Here is a 24,336-nt window from a genome sequence, read left to right on the forward strand (position 1 = left end):
CCCTCAACAAGAGCCCAAAGGCTATTCTCCCACTCTGCTGTTGGAGTACAGGCCTTCCTATACAGGCCTTCCTTGGACAATCTCTGTCTGCTCAGTTCTCCAGGGATAAGTAAAAGGATTAATTTTCCAGCACTTGTATTATTAATAAAATCAGCAGGACAATAATAAATGAGCAATAAATGATAAGATTTAGTAGTAGTCAATGGATCCCATCAGCTTTCACTCCTCACAGCAATGCTGGAGAGTCCCCCTTTCCCCATGTCCTCACAAATACTTGTGATATTTTCGCAGGAGTGATGCATGCAGGGTTGTACTTCCCTAATGACTTGTGATGATGAGAAACTTCTTGTTCGTTTTGTTTTGTTTTGTTTTGTTTTTGGGTCACACCTGGCAGTGCTTAGGGACTACTCCTGGCTCTACACTTAGAAATGGCAGGCTCAGGGAACCATAGAGGATGCTGGGATTTGAACCACGTCCATCTGCATGCAAGGCAAATGCTCTACCTCCATGCTATCTCTCCAGCCCCATAAATACTGATATATAACTTCTATAGAATTTTCTTTTTTTTTTTTTGTATTTGTTGTTGCTGTTGTTTTTGGGTCACACCTGGCGGTGTTCAGGGGTTACTCCTGGCTTTGAGCTCTTGAGCTCAGAAATTGCCCCTGGCAGGCACGGGGGACCATACGGGATGCCGGGATTTGAACCACCATCTGTTGTGGATCTGCTGAATTCAAGGCAAATGCCCTACCCTGTGCTCTCTCTCTGGCTCTAACGAGAAACTTCTAATTGCCTTAAGTCTTACCATATCTGTTTTGGGCACACTTGTAGTTCTCTCAGGATACTTCTGACTTAGTGTTTGGGAGGGGTCTCCTCTGGCAACGTTTGGGGACCATATGGTGCTGATGATAGGATCTGGGCCTCCTGCCTGCAAAGCATATGCTTAGCCTGTTGCTCCATCTCCCTAGATTCATGTTAATTTTTAATAAGCGACTTTTTTGTTTGTTTGTTTTGGGGTCACACCCAACAGTGCTCAGGGGTTACTCCTGGCTCTGTGCTCAGAAATCACTCTTGACAGGCATGGGGGACCATATGGGATGCCGGGATTCTAACCACTGTCCATCTTGAATCTTCTGCGTTCAAACACCCTACCATTGTGCTACCTCTCTAGCCCCTGAAAAGAAATTTCTAATTAATTAAATGTTTTTAAATAATTCTATAGATTCATAGTCATATTTATAGGAAAAGTTATTCATTCACCATAGAAACAGAATTTTATTTGGAAAGACCACACCCGGTGGTGCTCAGGAATTATTCCTGACTCTGCACTCAGAAATCACTCCTGGCAGGTTCAGGGGACTATATGAGATGCTGGGGATGCTGGGGATCATATCCAGGCTGTGCAAGGCAGATGCCCTTCCCACTATGATGTTGCTTTGGCAACAACTGCTTTTATATGATTTATCTTCCCTCCTGGTCATTGAGAGCCAGGAGGAGTGCTAGAGCTGTGGCACAGTGGTAGGGCGTTTGCCTTGCATGCAAAAAGGACAGTGGTTCTAATCCCAGCATCCCATATGGTCCCCCAAGTCTGCCAGGAGTGATTTCTGAGCGTAGAGCCAGGAGTAACCCTGTGCGCTGCTGGGTGTGACCCACCCCCCCCCAAGAAAAAACAAAAAGAAAAAACAAATAAAACAGGGTGCAGAGAGCTAATACAGTGTAAAGCACTTGCCTTTTATGTACCCAATCCGGGTTTGATCTCGGGACCCCATATGGTTCCTGAGTTCTGCCAGGAATGATCCCTCAGCACATAGACAGGAGGAAGCTCTGAGCATCACCAGGTGAGGCTGCCCAAGAAAACACAACCAAAACCAGAATAAAATAAAGGGATAATGGGATAGAAACTAGCATATGGGGTAAAGTGCTTGCTGTGCTTGTGGGCAGAGTCACATGCTGAGCAAAGAGCCAGGAAAAGCTCTGAGCATTGCTGAGTCCCTGCAGTACCCCTGAAATGTATTGAAATTGAGGGGTCAGGGAGATGGTTCCCAGCCTATTGTGCATTATATATTGGCCCCTGCATTGATCCCTCACCAAGCATCTTTGGAGACATTGTACAGTGGCTAGGACTTAGCTCAGTGGTCAACAGCATGCTTGGCCTATATGAGACTTCAGGTGGGATCTCCATAATTTCTCCATTGAAAGAAAAAAGTGAACCACAGTGCTAAGGTGGGAAGCACTTTGTTGTCTTGGTTGAGGGTGACTTATGGGTAGGACAGACAGAAGAGGGAACAGACAGAAGTTGGGAGTGGTGGAAGAAAGCTTTCCATTCGGGGAAAGAGGGGATCTCCCCAAAAGTGGGATTGATTTTAGCAGGGGCCCTCCGGAACAAGCTCTGTCCTGGTTCTGGGTGCTAGTGAAATCCTGCAGGGAGGACATTGGCTGGGACAGCAGTAACTGCTGCGTCTATGGCCACTTGAACTCAGAAGCTGCATGAACCAGCCAGAGTTGGAAATGACCAAGGCACCAGTCACATGTAGGAAAGGACTCATTCCAGCCATGACCAGGTAGCCAAGCAGGTTGTGGGTGTCACTTTAAACAGATCTGACCTGCCTTCCTGGGGAAGGGCTTGGGGGGGGGGGAGGGAGAGGAGGAACAGGAGTGGCTCCCAGAGTGTTAGGAGGATGAGCTCATCACAGACGGGCTCCAGGTCCTGCTTCCTCAAGGCCAGTCCCACAGCTAAGGGAAGCTGGAAATTCTGGAAGCTTTGGGAACTTTGTGAGTAGCACAGAGAAATGGAAGCTCTGGGGGACTCTTGAAATGTGTGGTGGCCATGACCCTGAGGTGGAAGGGGGATCCCCAGGCACACTCATGGTTTTCTGAATTGGGGATTACAGTGTCTAGAGGCTTTACTTTAGCAATTCTTTTTCTTACTTTTTGGGGTGGGTGGGTTTAGGCCACACCTGGCGGCACTCTGAGGTTACTGCTGGCTCTGTTCTCAGAAATCACACCTGGCAAGCTCAGGGGACCATATGGGATGTTGAGGATCAAACCCTGGTTGGCCACCATAGCAACGCCCTACCCACTGTGCTATTTCTTCAGTGCCCAACTCTAGCAATTCTTTTTGAGGCCACTTCATGTTTGTTTGCTGTTTGGTGTAGATTGATTTTCTCTGCTTTGGCAATCAGGAGTCCTTCGTGTGCCTTTACATTTCCAATGTTTTTTCTTTTCTTTCTTTTTTTCTCTTCTCTTCTCCTTCCTTCTTTTCTTTCTTTCTTTCTTTCTTTCTTTCTTTCTTTCTTTCTTTCTTTCTTTCTTTCTTTCTTTCTTTCTTTCTTTCTTTCTTTCTTTCTTTCTTTCTTTCTTTCTTTCTTTCTTTCTTTCTTTCTTTCTTTCTTTCTTTCTTTCTTTCTTTCTTTCTTTCTTTCTTTCGTGCTTTGGCTTATGGGACTTATCCCATCTGTAAAGTCCTCAAGTGTTTACTTTCAGAGCTCTGTGTTTGGGCCTATTTTATTTATTATTATTATTACTATTATTATTATTATTATTTAGGTTTTGGAGCCATACCCAGCCATGCTCAGGGGTTACTCCTGGCTCTGCACTCAGAAATCGCTCCTGGCAGGCTAAGGGGACCATATGGATGCTGGGAATCGAACCCAGGTTCACCCGAGGTTGACCACATACAAGGTAAATGCCCTGCCGCTGTACTATTTCTCTGGCCCCTTATTTTGTTTTAAGTCACCTAAATTATTTTTAGTCTCTTTTAAATAAAATCGGTTTAAAGATAGTTTAAAAAATTAAACTTTTAGGGACTGGAGTGATAGCACAGCCTTTGCCTTGCAGTGGCTGATCCAGGACAGACCAGGGTTTGATTCCTGGCATCCCATATGGTCCCCTGAACCAGGGTGATTTCTGAGCATATAGCCAGGAGTAACCCCTGAGCATCAGTGGGTGTGGCTTAAAAATTAAACTTTTAATTTTGAGATCATTCTAGATTTACACTTAGGAAGATACAAAGATCTCATGTAATCTTCCTTGGGGGTGCTTTTTTTGGGTCACACCTGGGGTACTCAAGAATTACTACTAGCTTGTGCTTGGGGGTTCACTCAGCAGTGCTGGGGATTAGACCTGAGCCTCTCATATGCAAGCTCCTATGTATCCTTCACCTGATATATTCTTTTTTTTGTTTTGTTTTTTTGGGCCACACCCAGTGATGATCAGGGGTTACTTCTGGCTATGCGCTCAGAAATCGCTCCTGGCTTGGGGGACCATATGGGACTCCTGGGGATCGAACCACGGTCCGTCCTAGACTAGCACTGGCAAGGCAGACACCTTACCTCTAGTGCCACCATGCCGGCCCATTCACCTGATACAGTCTGACCAATTTTTCTCTGGGCTACTGTGTCATGGAACTAGTACGGTACCACCACAGAATGTGGACATCGAAATCATGAAGGTGGTGCATATTTTCATCGTGATAGGCTTTATTATATTGCCCTCTATGTTTTTTGTTTGTTTGTTTGTTTTTTGCGCCACACCCTGCGATGCTCAGGGGTTACTCCTGGCTGTATGCTCAGAAATAGCTCCTGGCAGGCACGGGGGACCATATGGGAGACCGGGGCCCTCTATGTTTTTTGTTTTTTAGTTTTTGGGCCACACCTGTTTGATGCTCAGGGATTATTCCTGGCTATGCGCTCAGAAATTGCCCCTGGCTTGGGGGGATCATATGGGACGCCAAGGGATCGAACTATGGTCCTTTTCTTGGCTAGCGCTTGCAAGGCAGACACCTTACCTTTAGCGCCACCTCGCCGGCCCCTCTATGTTTTTTATAAGTTCTGTGATTGCTGTGCAGCTTATTCTCCCAGAGAGAACCACTACCTAGCCTCCATTTTTGCCAGTTTATTACTGTGCCTGGTTTCTATGCACCCTCATCCCTATTTGAAACCAGATCTACAACTAAGTGAAAAAAAAAATCAAACTTTAAGTTATAATTTTGAAATAAGTCTTAAATATCTTTGTGTTGGTCCTCCAGAGCATCTTGGGACTGCATTTTTGTCTTGATTTGGGGGCCACACCCAGGTGATATTCAAGGGTTGCTTCTGGCCTTGCACTAAGGAATTATTCCTAGGGCTGAAGCAACAGCACAATGTGTAGGGCGTTTGCCTTGCACATGGCCTACCAGGGACCAACCCCTTGTATCCCATATAGTCCCCCAAACCTACCAGGGGCGATTTCTGAGTGCAGAGTAGGAGTAACCCTTGAATGCCACCAAATGTGGCCCGTAACAAAAACAAAAAGACAACAACAAGGAATTATTTGTGTTGGTGCTCTGGGGGCCATATGTGGTGTCTAGGATTAGCCAGGTGCCAGGCAAGATGCCCTACCTGCTGTACTAGCTCTCCAGCACTGCATTTCTGTAACTCTGAATGCAATAGGACATGTTTCTTAGGGAAAGAGGGAGGGGACACACCTGGTGTTGCTCAGAAATTCTCACTCCTGGCGGGCTCAGGAACATATGGGATGCCTGGGAGTTGAACCCGGGTTAGCTTCCTTTTAGGCATACGCCCTCCCCTCCCTGCTTCAGCCCCATTAGTCTTAAATAATTTTATGTTCATTCAGTTCCCAGATTCTCCTTTTTATTTATTTATTTTGAATTTTGGTTTTTGGTTCACAACCGGCAGCGCTCAGGGGTTACTCCTGGCTCTGCACTTAGCAGTCGCTCCTGGCAGGCACAGGAAACCATATGGGATGCTGAGAATCAAACCATCATCTATTCTGGGTTGGCCATATGCAAGACAAACGCCCTACCACTGTGCTATTTCTCCGGCCTCTAGTTCCCAGATTTTCTTACTGTTTCTAGAGTTCTGGAATCAGCTGGTTTGTTTTTTGATTTGGCTGCTACCCTGGATCCACTTAGTTGTTTTTATTTTTTTCTTTACTTAGTTCTTGTCCTAACCACAAACATAACGTTAACATCTCAGAAATAAAAAACAACAAAAATGATTTTATTTTGAGCTCGCTCGTCAAGCCCGTATTCTCCTTGGAAATCTTGCTTTCTTGTCTCTCTCTTTCTTTGGTGGAGAAGCTTGTGTTCTCATGAACACTAATGTCTCCTTTTCTGTCCAATGCATCTTTGACATCAATATCTTGCTTCACACACACAAATGTTTCTGCTTTGGGGTCACTTCAGGATGTAGTCACCTTCACTTTTCTTTTTTTTTTTTTTTTTTTTTTTGTTTTTTGGGCCATACCCGTTTGATGCTCAGGGGTTACTCTTGGCTAAGAGCTCAGAAATTGCCCCTGGCTTGGGGGGGCTATATGGGATGCTGGGGGATGGAACCGAGGTCCTTTCTTGGCTAGCACTTGCAAGGAAGACACCTTACCTCTAGCGCCACCTCACCGACCCCATCTTCACTTTTCATAGAGGCATTCTATCCTTCCTTTTCTGCAACTTTACAAAGAACAAAATGTCCTTTCATTAAACAGAACATTGTGCTATATACTTGCTAGAGTCTTTCTCCTTTGCAAGTGGAGACCAGCAATATAGGTTGAATCAACTCACAGAGATCACTTTTCTTCCCATTCTATCTTCCATTATCTTCTTCCCAGCTAAGGAAGTCTTTTGATTGCATTATTTAAGTCTCAGTCTCTCCCTCCTAATATAGGTTAGCTAATATATGTATTGAATTTGGGCCAGGTGTGACCCAAAAACAAACAAAAAAAAATCACTGCTGGCAGGCTTGGGGGACCATATGGGATGCCAGGATTCAAACCATTGCCCTGCATGCTGGGCAAATGTCTTACATCCATGCTATCTCTCCAGCCCCCCATAACTATTTTTTAACTGACATTTTGCCTGTCAAAGAGTAGTTTTATTTTTGTATATTGTTAAAATGTAAGAATTTAATGAATGGGGGCCAGAGAGATAGCAGAGCATTAGGGCATTTGCCTTGCATGCGGCTGACCCAGGACAGATGGTGGTTTGATTCCCAGCATCCCATATGGTCCCCTGGGTCTGCCAGGAGCTATTTCTTTTTTTTTTTTTTGGTGGGGGGGACACCCGGTGACGCTTAGGGGTTACTCCTGTTTATGCACTCAGAAATCGCTCCTGACTTGGGGGACCATTTGGGATGCTGGGAATTGAACCGTGATCCATCCTAGGTTAACGCATGCAAGGCAGATGCCCTACCACTTGTGCCACTGCTTGGGCCCCCTGCCAGGAGCGATTTCTGAGTGCAGAGCCAGGAGTAACCCCTGAGCATTGCTGGGTGTGGCCCAAAAACCAAAGCAAAACAAAAAATAAATTTAATGAATGGGATCTGGGTTTGTTTGATTTGTTTCACAGTCTCCCTGACTGGCAAGGCTTCTGCAGCTGGCCAAGTGTTTCTATCAGCGTGATTCCTAAATGCCTCTTTCCCATACAGCTGTTTTCTAGCCTGAGGAACACTTGGAAGAATGGTGCTTTTCCAGTGCTCCTCTGTGCACTGGCTGCAAATGGACCTGCTGAGCTGCCTGATCACATGTTGGTAGGCAGGAAGGGACTTGCTGCTTGCTTTGGATGCTTGAACATGGTGGGGATTGCTCACTGTCCTCATCTTCAGGCTTGGCAAACTGGGTTCTCCTAAGTGATCAGTTCAGCATGGAATCCTACCGCTCAATTTACATACATGATACTGTTTAGGAGTTGGGTCTTGTTTTAGACAGTTGGGAGTTTGGCCTGTGAAGTCCAGACAGCTGTGAGAGTCTGAAGGAAGGATTTCAACAATGGTTTTTTTGGTTTCTGGGTGAAAGCCCCTTAAAGGTGTCTCCTGATGCTGCCCTCACTACAGCGCCAAGGACTGTTCCTTCAGGCTGCCCCTGGCTTGGAAGCAGCTGCCATCCAGTCAGCCTTATTGTTCTGCTGCTGACCTTTGTCATCAGGAATGTCCCTGGAGGAAATAGCCTCCAAATTGTTTTTCTCTAGTCTCCTATGAAGTTTTGCTCTGTACTTTTAAGTTGCTTTGAGTTCTTGTGTTTATTTTGTTTGCATTTAATGTGAGGCCTGTATTTTTTTTCGGCATTGTGATGTGTCAGTTCCTGATTCTGGGGAGGTGGGAAAGAGAATCGCCTTTTCCCCCATCATCCTATTCTTCGGGAAGACTTTGTGGTTTAGACTCACAATTTCCCATTGTTACCAACTACGGCTGTCTCCTCCCTCTGTACCCTTCCCTCCCCACAACTCAGCTCATCCCTGGGCCCTCCCCATTCCTCTATCACTTGCCCCACAAATGCCCAGGGAGTGCCGGGAGGCTTATTGCTGGAGGTGGAGGGAGCTGTAGGTACGTATCAGACTCTTTAGCTGGAGGTATACTGGGCACGAGTCAGTGTTTGTGAGATGTTGTTCTTCACCCAGCAGTGCCAAGTTTGGAACTGAGATTTTTGGGCCGCTTCTAACTTTCAGGCACCTCCTTTCATGCTCAATGTTGTTTCTGTTCTTCTGTCCTCTCTTTGTGAGTTTGTGAATTTGATATTTTTTTTCCCGAGTGTTTATTCACGCACTGGAATTATGACTTAAAAATAATTCTCATAGATGTTCTTGATATTTTTCATTAGTGTAAAAGTCAAGAGTTGCAGGTGCTGTATTTTAGACATACTTCAAAAAGGAGAAATATGTGATTTCTTTCAGCATTGGCATCCCGAAAACAGCAGAACATTGGAAGTAATCAGGAAGAAGAGAGATTATTTCTGTGGTGAAGCTGGAAAGTATCATTTGCTGCCAGATTCAGAATGCTTCATTTTTCCTATCAGCAGAATGATGTTGGCAAAACTCACTAAGATTTTGGCAATATGTTGTCGATTCTGGGAAATGGTTTGCTGAGTAGTTAAGGGTAGCAGATGTTTCTGGGAAATATTTTGGAGACACGAGATACATTTGGGAGTACCTGTGCTGTTGGGGTCTGAGAAGTATAATTTTTTTTGAAAGTAAAGTATTTAAAAAAAAAAAGAAAGTGAAGTATTTAATATTTGTTGTTCAGATTAAATTGTTGTTCAAATATCACTTTCAGAATGAACTACTTTTTTCCTTTGGTGTGTGTCTGTGTGTGTTTGAACTGGATGGGTGATTCTTTGGTATTTTAAACAGTTGTAAGTTGTGAGCCTTGGGTTTTCTAGTGGTGTTGTTTTGTTAGATTGTTGGGGGAAGCTTACCCATGCGACTTGATTGCCGTTCAACTGGGTCACTTACTTAAATGAAAGGACAATAATGATTTATGGAGCTTCTACTATGTGGCCTGTGTGAGTTCCTAATGCTGAGAGTTTCGTATTTGCCTCTAATTCCCAATACCACTGTGCCGGGTTGGTAGTGTTCTGCTGGGGTGGGGGGTTGCGGGGGACAGTTGTCATGCATCATAACCAGGAAGAACGTAGTCTTGTTTTTCCTGCACGCTGAGGAAAAAAATTCACATGTGACAGATTGTCAGAATGAGAAGACAGTACCGCCTGTGTGCTCCACACTCAGCACAGACCTGGTGTTCGCTAAGCCTGGGCTGCTGTGACCATGACCATGAGTTGGAAGACCCAGAGAGACAAAGGAATTTGTTGCAGACTCTAGTGGTGAACTGCCCTATCCTGTTAGGATGTGGACCAAGTCTGGGAAACTGGAGTGTGGAAGCTGCTTTTGTTGGGGCACTGGGAGGCCCCGAGTGCTCTTTTTAGATGCCCTTCTTCCATTTCTGTGGGCTTGGAAATTTAGGGTCAAAAGCCAACTGTATTCAGGGCTTATTCCTATCTCTGTACTCAGGGACCATTTGGGTGCCATGTGGTCCATGCGTCAGGCAAGCACTGTGCCTGTTCTGTTTCCTTGACCCTAAATACCTCTGCCCTTGGTTTCCTCTGTCCCTGTCCCGGTCATGTGCTTGGCTCCCACTGGACCTGCTTGTGCCATTCAGTGCCCATGCTCCCCACCAGGATGCATCACCCAGCAGTCTCTGGTGGCCGTCCCTGGTGTCTCCTCTGTGAGAGCCATTCCGCCTGCATTGCCGGTTTTTCTGAAATCATACTGGGTGTGTTTGAATGATTAACAAGTCACCCATAGTCACAGATAGTCAAAATAAAAGGTATATTTTAAAAGCTTTAAGTTTAGGGGCTTAGAGATAGTACAGTGGATAGGGCATTTGCCTTATCTGGGTTTGATCCCTGGCTTTCCATAAATTCTCCCAAGCCTGCCAGGAGTGATTTCTCAGCACAGAGCCTCAAACTGAACTAAAAAATAAACCTTTAGTTTTCTGTTTTTGCTTTTTTTTGGCTATCTCTCTGGCCCCTAGTTTTATTTTTTAATTAAGGAAAAAAACCTTTGGGTGTAAGTTATTGGACCAGAGAATAATGCTAGACTTAATCACTTGGTACTTGTTTGGTGCTATAAAAAGCAGCACAGAGGAAGAACACGGTACTTGCCCTGCTTGCCATAATGTAGAAGATTTTTCTTCCATTGATTCTTGGACATGTCAGACACAGTCTAGTTACTATCTAGGTCTGGTGCAGGCAGCCCACGCATGGAAGAGAGCAGTCATGCCTCTGTTGGAGTTGTAATTTGTGCCAAGATATGGCTCTTCTTACGGGGCACAGTGGAGAGGGCGTCTCATATATGTCTCATATATGGCCAACTGGGGTTAGATCCATGGCATTCCATAAGGCCCCCGATCCTTCCAGAAGTAATTTATGAGCATAGAACCAGGATTAACCCCTGAGCACCTCTGGGTGCAGCCCCAAAACAAAACTAAAAAACCCCATAAACCTTCATTTCGTCTATGATATGCTGTGCCACTGAGCCACACTCAAGTCCTGTTTATTCTCTAGTTTAACAAGTGTTGAGAGAGACTATGTGGAATGGGAGATAATGCAGCTGCCTACATCATATTTCAATAAGGTGCTGATTATGTACTCATTAGTGAAGTGATTGGGAAGGAGACATTAACTCCTAGTTTGTAGAGAGCAGTAGTTAGATAATCCTATGGGAAATTAGTTAATAGAAATTATTATTTCTCTGGGGACTTTGATGGCGGGAAATGTACACTGGTGAATGATAATGTACAGTCTATGACTAAAATTCAACCATGAGCAATTTTTAACCTCGGTGCTTAAATAATTTCATAAAATAATAAAAAGAAAGGATTATTTCTTGCTGGAAAGGTCTGACTATTACGAGTCATCACTTCTTTTAACTTTTTTTAAAAAAATATCTTCATTTATTGATTGATTGGTTTTTGGGCCACATCCCACGGTGCTCAGGGTTGTTACTCCTGGCTCTGCACTCAGAAATTGTCCCTGGCAGGTGGGAGTGGGGGGCCATATGGGATGCTGGGAATCGAACCAGGTCCCTCCTGGGTCAGCCAAATGCAAGGCAAATGCCCTACTGCTGTGCTCTCTCCCTGGCCCCATAACTTTTCTTTCTTTCTTTTTTTTTTTTTTTTTATTTTTTGCTTTTTGGGTCATACCCTGTGACACTCAGGCTATTCCTGGCTATGCATTCAGAAATTGCTCCTGGCTTGGAGGACCATATGGGATGACGGGTATCGACCCAACGTCCATCCTGGATCAGCCATGTGCAAGGCAAACACCCTACTGCGGTGCTATTGCTCTGGCCTCAGTCACTTCTTGAAACAGGTTTTCTTTCTTTTGGGATCATACCTGGCGGCTCTCAGGTGTCACTCCTGACTCTGCACTCAGAAATCACCCCTGGCAGGCACAGGGGAACCAAATGCAATGCTGGGATTCGAACCACTGTTGGTCCTAGTTCGGCTGCATGCAAGGCAAATCTCCTACCACTGTGCTATCTCTCTGGCCCCTTGAAACAGGTTTTCTGAGTTTAAAGGATTACTCGGATGACTACTAGGGATTACTAATCGTGAATACTAGAGATTGTCACTAGTGTTACTAGGGAAAAGGATTCCCAGTTAGTACTGGGAAGATGGACATGGAGAAGAAAGTATATCTCTTTTTTTTTTTTAGAAGATAAGTCAATATTTATTGATATAATTAGTTTGTTTAGAGAATTTGAAATCACAAGAAACCTCAGACTGCTCAGCTTATGAATTGCAAACATGAGGCCCAAACATTGCCAAACAAAAATATGGAACGCTTCACGAATTTGCGTGTCATCCTTGCGCAGGGGCCATGCTAATCTTCTCTGTATCGTTCCAATTTTAGTATATGTGCTGCCGAAGCAAGCACGAAAGTATATCTCTTATTGAACAAAATGATGACCATTTATATAGATTAAATCTTCCTTCAGTTTTTTGGGGGAGGCCACACCTGGAGGTGGGGACCATGTGATGCTGGGATTGAAGTTGGTGCTTCTGCATACAAAACCAAGTATGTGCTCCCAAGCCTCAGTCCCTTTCCTTGGCCCTCATGGAATTCTCACAGTAGATGTACATGTGTCTTTGTGTGTCTGAGGGAAAAATGTAGAAGGTGGGGAGACACTGACATAGAATTGGTTAGTCATAATCATGGCTATTGTTTATGAAGTTTCTATTTGGTTCTTGATCTTAAGTATTTTGATTATATATAATTTTGTGAATAGTCCCAAAAAAGCTTTTTTTTTATTTCATGTAGTGAGTGGCCTGAAAATGACAGAGCAAGATTGGAATGCAGATTAATATTAATTTCCTCCTGTAGTAACTTAAAAGTATTTATGCTTTTGCCTCCATGTAATTCAGGTGATACTGATTCCAGTGGTCTCTTGACCTTAATGAGCAAGTGTTGAGGATTATCCCACCACTGCCCTCCCCAGATTCTCACAGCCATCCTAGGAGATGGATTTTATGTATTGATTTATTTGGGGGGAGGGCTACATCCATGGTCTGAGGAAGACCATGCAGTGCTGGGGATCAAATCTACACTCCCACAAGCAAAGCATATACTTCTGCCCTTTGAGCCACTTTCCTGGCCCTGGTAGAATTTATTTAATAATCTCATTTTATTGATGGATGGACCTGAGCCTTTAGTAAGTTAAGAGAATATACAGTTGCCCATTGGTGGAGTCCAGACCTATTTTCCCTGCTGACTCTGCTTGGTTCCTATTTTTCTAATCCGGATTGTAGTTTCTGGAATTGAGACCTGTGGTTACCCACGAGCCTATTGTTTCCTCTGCTAATTCAGTGTAGTTGAGCCAGCAGAGGCTGCACTTTTAACTACTCCATTCTTTCATACTCAGCTTCCCTTAGTAGTCAGCAGTTATCTTTACAGCTCTGGGTCTTTTTTTTTTTTTTTACAACTCTGCAGTTGCCATTTCCTGACTATTGAACTTCACTGGTGATTCCACAGTAAACATGTCTTCCGGTCTTTTTCTTTCTTTTAATTTTTGGGAGGACGGTGGGGAACATCTGGCAGTGCTCAGATGTTTCTCCTGCCTCTGCATTCAGGAATTATTCCTGGTGGACTCCAGGGGGACCTTATGGGACACTAGGGATTGAACCCGGATTGGCCATGTGCAAGGCAAATAAATGCCCTATCTGCTGTACTGTATCTGTACTGTATGGCTCCGGCCCTGGTCGTTTTCTTTCTAACTGATTTTATTGTAAAAAATTTTTCTTGGTGCATAAAAAATTTTTTTTTCTCGTTTTGGGTCCACACCCATTAGTGCTCAGGGCTTACTCCTGGCAGTTCTCCTGGACCATATAGAGTACTGAGTATGGAAATGGAGCTGGCCACTTGTAAGGCAAGTGCCTTAACCCTTTACTGTCTTTCTAGATTAATGAGTCTTATTGTAAAATTGCTATAAATAGCAGTTTTCTAAATTTCTATAAAAGGAAAAGTAAGGTTTTCTATTGCTATCAGCATTTAATTCTTGTTGTACATGATGTAATAATGTGAGCCTGCCAAAGTCCAACCCTCAGGAAATTGTTTGAGTTGAGTAACTATGTTCATTGGGGAATATATGCATCTCAAGATAACCAGGTCAAAAAAATAAAAGATAACCAGGTCATAAATCAAAAAATGGCTTCATTTTCTTTTAATGGTTGAGATGCTTATCTCCTTTCTTTTCCAAACTTGAATCAGGAACAAATATGGTTCCATTGATAATTTTCATTAGAAAAATTCCAGCAATATTTCAGGGTCTTTAATTAAATCCTTTTATTTAAGGAGGGTCTAAAATTATTTTTTGGAGGGGTGTCACACCTGGCAGTGCTCAGGGCTTACTCCTGGCTCTTTGCTCAGAAATTGCCCCTGGCAGGCTCAGGGGACCATATGGAATGCCGGGATTCGAAACACTGTCCTTCTACATGCAAGGTAAATGCCCTACCTCCATGCTATCTCTCCAGCCTCCAAGGAGGGTCTAAATTTATCTGAATGTCATAATTGGTTGATTTGAGTATTGATTCCTTGAAACAAATATTTTTTTCTCTTTGAGCTAACCTTTTTATTGTTCTGTGCCTGTTCTGTGCCTTTGTGCGGAATTAAAAATATCTTTAAGGAATATATAATATAGTCCATATACACAAAATCTCCAACGTTTTGCAAGTGCCAGTCATTTTAGTTCATCTTATTAATTAATAATTTTACTGACAGAATATATGGATATAAATTATCTAATAGAAAAATCACAAGCATGACTATAAGTCGATATGAAAAATGATCTGTTAACAGGCTTAGTTGTTTTTTTTCTCTTAAGTGTACTGATTGTTTATGCCTTTTCCCCCCCTCTATTAGCAATAAAATAGGTGAATGAAAGAAATGTATGAATAATCTACTAATTGCTACATTTGTCAGTGAGGAAACTTTCCTTCTTCAGTCCAAGGGATGCCCCATTCTGTTTTTGACTTTCTGTGAAGGGGAGTTCAGAACACTTTCTCTGAGCCTACCACAGCCTACCAGGCTGCAGGCCTGGCAGTTAGTCACGTGGTGCAGATCTGAACCTTGGTGAACGAATGGCCTTAAAAGAGACCAAAGGGAAGAAATCCAAATCTGCCATCCCTCTTTTCAGATTAGGAATGAGTTAGCTGTTCCTCAGTCCAGTTCAAACTGTTCAGCTACTAGAGTCACAGTTGATAGTTCCTCTAACCCAGGGCTCTTCAATTATCCTTTTATCCCATGGTGGGGGAGGGAGACCACACCAGGCAACTCTCAGGGCTTACTTCTGCCTTTGTGCTCAGGGATCATTCCTGGTGAACTCCAGAGACTATATGGGGGTGCAGGACCAAAGTCTGGCTGTGTCCCCCTCTTTCAGTCCCCCCACAATGCATTTTTGTAACTTTTTCCCTTTTGTCTCATATTTTCTTAAGTTTTTCAATCTTTGTCTTTTATATCCTTGGCTTTTTGGGGGGATGAGGATGGGAAAGGACATACCCAGCAGAGTTCAGGGGTTACTCCTCTGCACTTAAAAATTCCTTGCTCGGGCCTGGAGAGATAGCACAGCGGTGTTTGCCTTGCAAGCAGCTGATCCAGGACCTAAGGTTGGTTCGAATCCCGGTGTCCCATATGGTCCCCCGTGCCTGTCAGGAGCTATTTCTGAGCAGACAGCCAGGAGTAACCCCTGAGCACCGCCGGGTGTGGCCCAAAAACCAAAAAAAAAAAAAAAAGACTTAAAAAAAAAATTCCTTGCTCAGGAGTACTGGGGGTCGAATCTGTGCAGCATGTGGAAGGCAATTGCCCTGCATGCTGTGCCATTGCTCTGGCCCCTATATCCTCGACTTTTTGGGAGAATATTGTTTATTTTGTCAGATGTTCCTAAACAGGATATATCCTATATTTTCTCATGATAGGGATGAGATTTTGTGGTTTAAGAGAGAATGCCTGAGAAACAATGTGTTTTTCAGTGCTAATATCACTGTCAGTTCGTGATGTTATTGTATATTGTTGCTGGGGATGTTGGCTGTGGTATCTGCATTGTTTCTTCACTGTGAAGTGATTGTCTTTCCCTTTGTAGTTAATAATATCTTAGTGAAGATACTTGGATACAAATGTTAGATGCCTCATTATACTTTGAGTTTTTTCTTATTTTTGGTTTTGGGCCACACCCTGTTGGGCTCAGGGCTTGCTCCTGACCTTTTGCTCAGGAATCTCTCCTGGCATCGCTCAGGAGTCATATGTGGTGCCAATATTCAAGCCCAGGTCAGTTGTCTACTAGCAGGTACCCTACCCCTTGTGCTCTCTCTCTCTTTCTATAGCTCACACATTTAGAAAAAACTCAAAATGCTTCTTCTGTCCCTTCCCATGGTTGTGTCACTGTTGTTGCCTTGTTTGGGGGTTGCACACATGGTCGAGGTGCTCACCAAGTGTGTTGCTCCTTTTACTTGTGCTGCCGACGGACTTTGCACTCGAGTTACGACACACATGTTCTGCTCAGGGGACACCCCGGCACCCAAATGTCACTGTAGTATCACGGCTCACACTTCCTGCTCATAACAGGCAAATCTTTTTTTTTTTTTTTTTAGTTTCAGTCCTTGCCGGGAGTTATTCACTCATTTCTCCTCTTTCTCCTCCTCCTCCTCTTCTTCCTCCTCTTCCTCCTCTTCCTCCCTCCTCCCTCCTCCTCCTCCTCCTCCTCCTCCTCCTCCTTCCACCCACCCACCCACACTTGGCAGCTCTCAGGGGTTACTCTTGGCTGTGTGCCCAGAAATTGCTCCCTGCAGACTCAGGGGACCATATGGGATGCCAGGGATCAAACCTGGGTTCATCCCAGGGAGGCCGTGTGCCAGGCAATCACTCTACTGCAGTGTTATCGCTCCTGCCTCATTATTCACGTTTTTGCTGTAGTCCTTGCACATACCTGGCTGCATTATGAATTGAAATTGCACGTGGTTCTGGCTTCACAGACAGCAGTGCTCCAGACTCAAACCGCAGAACTGCCAGTGTTGCGCTGGGCTTGCGCAGGAGCACTTGGCCTTTGTGATTTTGTGATCAGAGCACAAAATGTGTGTTCTAAGAGTTGTTTTTTTGTTTCATTTTTTTTGTTTGTTTTTGTTTTTGGGTCACACCTGGCAGTGTTCAGGGGTTACTCCTGGCTCTGCGCTCAGAAATTGCTCCTGGCAGGCTTGGGGATGCCGGGATTCGAACCACCGTTCATCTTGGATCTGCTGTGTGTAAGGCAAACATCTTACCACTGTGCTATCTGTTTGGCCCTTGTTTTTGTTTGTGTTGGTTTGTTTGATTCAGTTTAGTTTCTTCCTTGAAACAGAGCTCAGAGAAACTGTGAAGACACCAAGTGAAGGCTAACTAGGGAAACTACAGCAGAAGCCTGGTGCATGGCTTGGGCCTAAGAAACATGGCAGAACATTTACAATGCCTGTGATTCTTCCTCCTTGTGAACTAATCAGATTCAGTTTTTCATTACTATGGGGAAGTAGATTTTTTTTTTCCTCAAAGGTCATCCGCTTCCTGAACCAAGCTTGTAGTGGTTGTAAACTGTGGTCTTTTAAATTCATCTCTGTCATTCATTTCCTCTTTGGGCAGTGCATCTGGCGAATTATTATAGTAGTCCCAAGTGTGCAATATTCAAATGTGCACCAACTCTATATCTATAATATAGTTCTGTTTAGTGTTAGCAAAATGTATATGAATGGCAGTTGTGTTTTAATACAATATAACTTTATTGGCATTACTGAATTTAATAGAAGTTTTAAATGACGTCTTTTTTGTTGTTTGTTTTGTTTTTTTTTGGGGCCACACTTGGTGATGCTCAAGGGTTATTCCTGGCTATGGGCTCAGAAATCATTCCTGGCTTGGGGGACCATATGGAATGCCAGGGGATGGAACCACAGTCCTTCCTAGGTTAGCCACTTGCAGGGCAAATGCCTCACTGCTGCGTCACTGCTCTGCCCCTTGATGTCATTTTTTAAAAGTAGCATGTAATGAATAGCCTAAATGTTTGCTTGTCTGTTTTATTTGGGGACCACACCCAGTGGTGCTCAGGGGTTACTCCTTGTTCTGTCTTCAGAAATTGTTCTGGCAGCTCGAGAGACCATATAGGATACGAGGGATTGAACCTGGGTGCCACCCCAGTGTGTTATCACTCTGACCCTAGCCTAGGTTGTTTTTTTTTGTTTTTTGTTTTGTTTCTTTTTGTTTTGTTTTAGAGTCACATCTAGCTTGCTCAGGGGTTACTTTTGGCTCTGCACTCAGGAATTACATCTGTTGGAGCTCAGGGCACCATATAGGATGTCAGGGATCAAACTCAGGTTAATTGAATTTAAATCAAGTGCCCTACTCTCTATACTATCATTATGGACTCAAGTAGCCTAGTTTCTGGGCTGTTGATGCTGTTATTCTGGGATAATCATATTGTAATCATACTATAATGTGATTTTGATTCTGTAGGATTGATCAGAAGCTGATATTATTTAGGTAGTTCTTTTTGGTTTTTTGGATGGGGCATACCAGACTGTGCTCAGGACATACTCCTGGCTCAGGGACCACTCCTGGTAGGGTTCTAGGAACATTATGTAGTACAAGGGATTGAATCTGAGTTGTGTACATCCAAGGCAAATGACAATTAGGTATAATTTGCTATACCATCTCTTTGGCCTTAGGAATCTTTTCTTTTGGGGGGGGGTCGCACCTGGCAGCTCTCAGGGGTTACTCCTGGTTCTACACTCAGAATTCACTCCTGGCAGGCTCAGAGGACCATATGGAATGCCGGGATTTGAACCACTGTCCTTCTGCATGCAAGGCAAATGCCCTACCTCCATGCTATCTCTCTGGCCAGGAATCTTTCTTAATTAAAACTTTTGTATATGGCTAGAGAGATAGTATGGGGTTAAGGTGATTGCCTTGTTATCAGGCTTAGCCCGGTTTGAGTCTTGGTACAGTATATGGTTCCCTGAGTATCTATTGCATGGAATGATCCTGAGCACAGAGCCAGAAGTAACTCTTGAGCACTGTTAGGTGTAGTCTAGCCCCACGATCCCATTTGTTTTGTTTTGTTTTGTTTTTGGGTCATACCTGGTGGCACTCAGGGGCTACTTCTAGCTCTGCACTCAGAAATCGCTCCTGGCAGGCACAGGGGACCATGTGGGATATTGGGATTCGAACCATTGTTCATCCTAAATTGGCTGCATGCAAGGCAAATGCCCTACCACTGTGCTATCTCTCTGGTCCCCAAAGGGGTCATTTCTAATGGTGGTCTAGGCCTTGTGGGGGTTGTAGGTACTGGAGATTGAATTCAGAGATTTCTTTTTATATGCCAGCCACATGCTCTGCCTTTTTAACTATCCCCCTGGCCTGGCAAGCCCTCTATTAGGGGAGATAAATTAATATAAAACTAGGTATTGTGCTTGCACAATCGACAGAGTAATAAGAAGTGATTATTATTGGCTTCTTGATAAATCTCCCTTCATGGAGATGTGCAGAAAGGTCTTTCCCCACTGTTTCCTGTCCTCTCACTCATGAGGGGCTATTGGTCTGTGCACAGGAAGGCCCTGCACTGGGGTTGCCAACAAGCTGACACAATCCCTGGATCGGTTCTACTACAAGAGGAAACAGGTAGTAAGATAAAGAACATGCTTCTCAGGGAATTTTGGCTTCTGGTTTCAAATCTGTCACTAGAGACTGCAAAGTTCATACAGAGCTTTTAACATTGGCTAATTCAGGGGCAGGGTGTGCTTTTTATGACTGAAACCCAACTACAAACATATTTGTAATCATGGTGCTTAAGTAAAGATACTATAATTTTAAAAATTAATTACAATTTAAAAAACTGCCTAGAAAAAACATTTTTATTTGCTAATTCTAGGAGTTAGGGAGTCATGATTAAGAAAGTATAAAGGAGAACCAAGATTCCCAAAACAGGACTGGAGAGATTGTACAGTGAAGTCAATGCTGCCCAATCCAACTGACCGGAGTTCGATCCCTACACCTCCTCTGGTCCCCTGTGTACTGCTAAGAGTGATCCTTGAGCATATAGAGCTAGGAGTAAGGCCTGAGTGCAGCTGGGTGTTGACCCACACCTCTCCCATAACCCCTCCAAATAAAGATGAAATAAATAGTAAATAGAAGAATTTATGTTTAGATCTGTTCTTGTTATATTTTGTGCCCTGTCTCTGCAGGCAAGGGTCTATATTGCTGATGCTCGGGGCGCCATATAGGGAACGGGAATTGAACCCGGATTGGCCACTTAGGCGAGAGCCCTACCTGCTGGCCCCCATAAACATAAATTCAAACTTAAATCATAGAATTTCTAGAACAGGCACCAGAGCAGTAGTACAATGAAGAGAGCATTTGTTTTACACGTGGCCAACCCAGGTTCAAATCATAGCATCCCATAAGTTCCTCCGAGTCTAGGAGTAATTTCTGAGCACAGAGCCAGAGTAAGCCCTGAGTGCCACCAGACCTAAAAATGAAAAACAACAACAACAACAAATTCTAGAACAAAACCCAAGAGAAAAATCTTTGTGAGCTTTATTTATTAAGGCAAAGATTTCTTTAGTGGGACATGAGAAGCACATTCTGTGACAAGATAAAAATGACTAAGCAGGGGCGGAGAGATAGCATGGAGGTAAGGCGTTTGCCTTGCATGCAGAAGGTTGGTGGTTCGAATCCGGCAACCCATATGGTCCCTGAGCCTGCCAAGAGTAATTTCTGAGCATAGAGCCAGGAGTAACCCCTGAGTGCTGCTTGGTGTGACCCCCCTCTCAAATGACTAAACATTGTTAAAACTAAGACATTCAGCCCTTTGATATTGTTAAGACAAAAAAAGCAAGTTACATACTTAAAAACAAATTTTGTGTGTGTGTTCATGTGAATACCAGGTATCCAACTAATATTTTTCAAATAATCTTTTTTTTGTTTTTTTTGTTTTTTTGTTTGTTTTGGGTCTCACCCAGCAGTGCTCAGGGGTTACTCCTGGCTCCACGCTCAGAAATCGCTCCTGGCAGGCTCAAGGGACCATATGGGTTGCCGGGATTTGAACCATTGTCCTTCTGCATGCAAGACAAATACCCCACCTCCATGCTATCTTTCCAGCCCATTTTCAAATAATCTTATTAGGTGAAGACTGATATATACTAATACATAAAGAACTCTCAAGGGGCCGGAGAGATAGCATGGAGGTAAGGCGTTTGCCTTGCATGCATAAGGACGATGGTTCAAATCCCGGCATCCCATATGGTCCCCCGAGCCTGCCAGGGGCGATTTCTGAGCTTAGAGCCATGAGTAATTCCTGAGCACTGCCGGGTGTGACCCAGAAACCAAAAACCAAAAAACAAACAAACAAACAAACAAAAAGAACTCTCAATGAATTAAAAATCTTAGTAATAAAAATAATCAATCTTGGGGCTAGAGCAATAGCACAGTGATAGGGCATTTACCTTGCACGCAGCAGACCTGGATGGACCCGGTTTGATCCCTGGTATTCCATATGGTCCCCCAAGCCTGCCAGTCATGATTTCTGAGTGCAGAGCCAGCAGTACCTCTGAGCACTGCTGGGTGTGACCAAAAAACCAAAAAAGAAAAAATAAAATTTGGGAGCTTGGAGTACAGTATTTGCCTTGCATGTGGCTGACTCCGGTTTAATTCCCAGCATCTCCCAGGAGTGATTTTTTAGTGCAGAGCCAGGAGTAACCCTTGAACATGCTGGGTATAGCCCCAAGATAACAACAGCAAAGTGAATTCTAAAACTAAACACATGAATAACCCTGTAGCTGGGTAGATGACTCTGGGATCTGAAGAGCACTTTTTGCATATTTGGTCCTCAGCACTGCATTGTTCCCAGAACACTGCTAGGTATGGACCTGTAGCCATCATATTGACAAACCCAATCTGGACTGAGTGTGGCCAAAGGTGTTCTCTGGGCACCCTGAACACAGCTGTGGAAGTCTCATAGAGAAGAAGGGGGCTGGCACAATAGCACAGTAGGTTGTGTGTTTGCCTTGCGTGTGGCTGACCTGGGTTTGATCCCCAGCATCCCATATGGTCCCCTGAGCCTGCCAGGCTCTGAGTGCAGAGCCAGGAATAAACCCTGAGCACTGCTGGTTGTGACCCCCCCCCCCCAAATAAAACAGAATTTATGACAGGGAGAAACAGCTTTTAGTTTCATGTATCTTTCTCAGTTGTCAACTTGATTGTGGGGTTCCTTTCACAATACATGCACATGTCATATTTGTTCTTTCAATATATTCCCATTTCATCTGTCAGGTATACATCAGTGAAGCTTGAGAAGTAATGTACAGGTTTGTTTTGTGTTCTCAGTCTATTCAGACTAGTAAAATATAGGTATCTTTTTCAGAACTTAGAGTAACACAATAAAAAGACTTCTTATTTTATGTTATTATTTATTTGGCAATGCTAAGACTCAAATATAGGACCTCACACAAACAAGCCCAGAGCTCTAACTTTGACCTGCATCCTTGGCCTCATATTTATTTACCAGGGGAAAAACTCTAACTGTATGTAATGATCAATGTTGACTAAATGTACTGATCAATGTATAGAATACTGAAATACTATATTGTATACCTGAAACTAGCATATTAGTTACACATCAATAAAGTAAATAAATATGAGGCTAAGAATGCAGCTTAAAGTTAGAGCTCTGGGCTTGTTTGTGTGAGGTCCTAGATAAAGTAAAACAGGAAGTTTTTTTGTTTTGTTTTGTTTTTTTGATTTTGGTTTACACCCGGCAGTGCTCATGGGTTACTTCTGGCTCTATGCTCAGAAATCACTCCTGGCAGGCTTAGGGAACATATGGGATGTCAGAATTCGAACCACTGACCTTCTGCATGCAAAGCTCAAATGCCTCACCTCCATGCTATCTCTCCGGCTTTGTTTGTTTTGTTTTGGATATACCTGGTGGTACTCAGGGATTACTCCTAGCCCTCTGCTTCTCGATTACCCCTGGTGTCCAGGGGATCATGTGGTGCTAGATATTGAACCTGGGTCAACTGCATGCAAGGCAAGCACCCTCCCCAATGTCTGATGTCTCAGGCCCAGAGAATTCTATCTTTTAAGAAAGGTACAAAGAAGAGGGCAAATGAATATTAGGCAGGCTGGTAGTTTATGTTTCATATTTTGAATTTACTCATCCTCTCATTTTCTTATTCATCTACTATCTCATGTAGCATCAAGCCTTCCATGTGCTATTAGGGATTTCAGAAAAGTGAAGCAAAGAAAAGTATGTGGAACTAACTGATACAGTTTGAAATGAGGAGATTTCTTTAGAAAGTGAAGATTCTAGTGGCCGGAGATGTGGCGCAAGCGATAAGGCATCTGCCTTGCGTGAACTAGGCTAGGATGGACCGCGGTTCAATCCCTTGGTCTCCCATATGGTTCCCAAAGCCAGGAGCAATTTCTGAGTGCATAACCAGGAGTAACCCCTGAGCATTGGTGGGTGTTGCCGAAAAATGGGAAAAAAAAAAGTGAAGATTCCAGAGTTCTGAGTGATAGCACAGCAGGTAGGGCTTTTGCCTTGCACACACCCAACCCAGGTTTGATCCTTGGCATTCCATATGGTCCCCCAAGTCTGCCAGGAGTACCACCTAAGCATCACAGATTGTGGCCCAAAAAACAAAGAGAAAAAAAACAAAACAAAACAAAAGGAAGTGAAGAGTCCATGAAGTCAGGTTGGTGCGTTTGAGTGAGGGATCTGTTCTGAAGCATGAACTTGGGCCTGTACCTCACCCATTTGAGCTATCTCCCCAGTTACTCCCATTATGAGAGTTTATGAGGAAGGAATATTTGAAAGGTGACAGTAACAATAGTATTTATGTAACAATTGTCATATGCCAGATATTTTTCCTAGCATGTTGCATGCTAAAAGTAAGTAAGGTATTGGGGAGGCCACGCTTGGTAATACTTAGGGGTCCAACCCCAGGCTTCTTCTGCATGTAAACCACATGCTCCACTTCATTGAAGTGTTGCTTCTGCCACCTAGATTTTGATTCCTACAAAGACCAGTAAGATGTCATCAATTTGAACCCAAAGGATATAATACAGGAGTTAAGGCATTTGCCTAGCATCTTGCCAACCTGTATATGATATGGGGACACCACATACGGTCCCCAAATCACTTGTGAGCACAGAGCTAGGACTATAGGTTAGGTTTATAAATATTGATTGCAGACTGTTACAGGGCATTGAGGTTATTGTACTATTTTTTTTATTGTACTGTTTATTTATTTTTTGGTTTTTGGGCCACATCCTGCGTTGCTCAGGGGTTACTCCTGGCTGTCTGCTCAGAAATAGCTCCTGGCAGGCACGGGGGACCATATGGGACACCGGGATTCGAACCAACCACCTTTGGTCCTGGATCGGCTGCTTGCAAGGCAAACACCGCTGTGCTATCTCTCCGAGCCCTATTGTACTGTTTCTTAAGTAAATTCCAAGTAAACTGGCTTTCTAGAACAGCAGAAACTAGAAATAACAGCAACTTTTTCC

General features: G+C 43.8%; 1 protein-coding gene and 1 non-coding gene across 5 annotated transcripts in view; one reads left to right on the forward strand and one right to left on the reverse strand.

Annotated features, from left to right (window-relative positions):
* Window positions 1-8,194: 8,194 nt before the first annotated feature.
* The window catches only part of USP54 (ubiquitin specific peptidase 54), a 98,948-nt gene continuing 82,806 nt past the window's right edge, over window positions 8,195-24,336 (forward strand). For all 4 annotated transcript variants that reach the window (XM_049789082.1, XM_049789083.1, XM_049789084.1 and 1 more), the window contains exon 1: window positions 8,195-8,309. The gene's annotated coding sequence lies outside the window, so the exon portion shown is untranslated. The remainder of the gene's footprint in view (window positions 8,310-24,336) is intronic.
* On the reverse strand, window positions 12,092-12,198 carry LOC126031540 (U6 spliceosomal RNA). The gene has a single exon (XR_007503374.1). It is a non-coding gene; the product is annotated as a U6 spliceosomal RNA (small nuclear RNA).

This window comes from Suncus etruscus, chromosome 15 (genome assembly GCF_024139225.1).
Source record: "Suncus etruscus isolate mSunEtr1 chromosome 15, mSunEtr1.pri.cur, whole genome shotgun sequence".
NCBI lineage: Eukaryota > Metazoa > Chordata > Mammalia > Eulipotyphla > Soricidae > Suncus > Suncus etruscus.